This window comes from Brassica oleracea, chromosome C9 (assembly GCF_000695525.1).
Source record: "Brassica oleracea var. oleracea cultivar TO1000 chromosome C9, BOL, whole genome shotgun sequence".
Classification (NCBI taxonomy): domain Eukaryota; kingdom Viridiplantae; phylum Streptophyta; class Magnoliopsida; order Brassicales; family Brassicaceae; genus Brassica; species Brassica oleracea.
Window position 1 is genome coordinate 25,603,488 of NC_027756.1, and position 2,462 is coordinate 25,605,949.

Consider the following 2,462-nt stretch of genomic DNA (forward strand, 5'->3'; position numbering starts at 1 on the left):
GGCAGGGAGCTTTGGCGGAGAGACGAGCAGCTCTCGGGATGAGCCAGCCGGATCCCGAAGCAGGAACGTCTATAGACCCGAACCTCTCAGCCAACTACTTCGATGATGATGATGTTGGCCTTTAGTTTCCTTTTTTAATTTCTTTTGTTTTGTATAAAAAATTTAAATTCTATTTAATTAATGAATTTATAGTTTTTTTAAAAAAATTATTTGGTTTCATATTTAATTTTATTTCAAATATTTTAAATTTTAAAATTATTGTTTTATAAAATTTATATAATTATTATAATTAATTAATATTTTAAATATGGAGATGTAAATTCGTTGTAAAATTCCACGTTAAGTCCTCGTAACGTTTACGAGAAATTTACATGGAATCGTTGTAAAGTCCTCGTAAAGTTTACATCGACTTTACGTGGAAGCCTTACGTGGCTTTTACAACGAACTATTACGAGGTATTTACATCGTCATTTACGAGGGCATTACGACGAATAGTTTCCTTCCGCTTTACGAGGAATTGACTTCCTCGTAAACGTAACTAGGACTTTACGATGAAACCTCCGTTACGACGAGCGTTTAACAACGAAACGTGTATCGATGTTAATTCGTCGTAAAACCCTTATTACGACGAATTTACAACGAATACCGCCCTCGTAAAAAATATGTTTTCTTGTAGTGTAGGGGTTTGCGTTTTGTACAATGATATATGTTTTAGTAGTTTAAAACTAGTTTTGGTGTTTGAGTAAAAAATATTTATCAAACGTATAATTATATTTAAATTTTATTTAAATTTTTGTTAATTTATGTTTTGTTCGTTTATATAAAGAGAGAGAGTTAAAAGACTTTTACAGGTAAGCGAACATTATCTTTGTATACTTGTAATCTGACTTAATAAGTATTGGGGATGGTTTGATAAAAAAAAAAGTATTGGGGATGGAATCAAAGAATATCTTTAATCTGATAATTGTTTATTTTTTAATTTGATCTCTCTTGGTTGGAGCTTCGGGGGCTTTTGATTTAGACCAGGGTGAGATTTATTTGCAAGGTTGAAGATGTTAGAACAAAACAATGTGAATCCAGTTTTAACTTATTTATTACGTCACTATATATTATCATGATTTCTCAGATAAGGCACCTGCTTACGTTTGATGCAAGATGGGTGAAACCTAAGAAGTTTCATGTTCTCAGATTAGTCGTAGTAAGCCAATCTCATTTTTAGATCACCCACTTCAGTAGATTGCAAGAAACAAAGTTTTAGGTTAAACCACCTAGGATTGTTTTCCGTGACATATTTAACAAAACTATTTTAAGAAAACAAAGCTGAAATGCAACACAAATACTAATCTCATCAAGAACCTATGAGATCAACACAAAAGTAATGAGCTAGTTAGAAGAAGCTTGAAGAAAACCAATGAAAAGTGTGTGAGTATGAATCTTGTGATTGAAATGCAAATAACTACATAGTTTAGCGAGATCTTCATTTTTACTTTCATCCTGTCTTTGTCAAGTGTTTCATCAGTTACCTCTGCCATCATCTATTTCTATAAACACTAAAAATAAAACAAACATGACACAATTAATCTTTGTGTTAACGTCATGTCCAGTTGTGCATAAAGCTTTTGGAATTCATTGATCACTTTTGCTTGTTTCATGAATGACATTTGTTGAAAATGTGAAAAACAGAGCAAGGTATGTGAAAAACAGAGCAAAACTACCTCAATGATTTAACGGTTGAATCTTCATCGAACTCTTTGAATTTACTGAAGATAACATTTTCCGGTGGAGGCAATCAATCCTCCTCCCCCACCACTATACTCACTTTCACATCTTCATATATTTTTAAAATCTATATATAAGCAACTCTTTAATGTTTCAGAAATATCTATAAATAAAGGTGTGACTTTTACTCAGCAATAAGAAGATTCAAGTGCCAAGTTCAGACTCTGAAATGTGAAGAACATTATTGAATTGTTTCTTCAATCACAATGGACAAAAACCAAGAAGAAACATAAACAAAACTAAGAACAATCCAGAAATCAAATCAAAGAACAATGTCTACTCTTTCAAAGCACTCTATGTGAGCAAGCAAATCCTAGAGATCAATTCTTTCTGTTTGGGAGTTTTTTTCATTCTTCTTAACTGAAACCTCCAAGACATCTTCTGCAGGATTTTCAAACCGATAAGAATTCAATCACTATATGCTTGCGCTCTGTCACGAAATTAGTAACTGAAACTTACCGTTAATGCAAACAAAATTTGATGGCTGAACATGATGGTAATAAAAAAAAGTGGCTTGAACGCCCATCTTTAAATGAAAGAGGTTATTATGATTGGGTGGAATGAAAAGGATGAAGTTTATGGTATCAAGATTCATCTATTTATACCATCAGATTCACCAACTGAAAGCAAAGTGAGATTCATTGAATGAGAAATGGTGGAAGTAGTGGGAAATGAAATTAGGA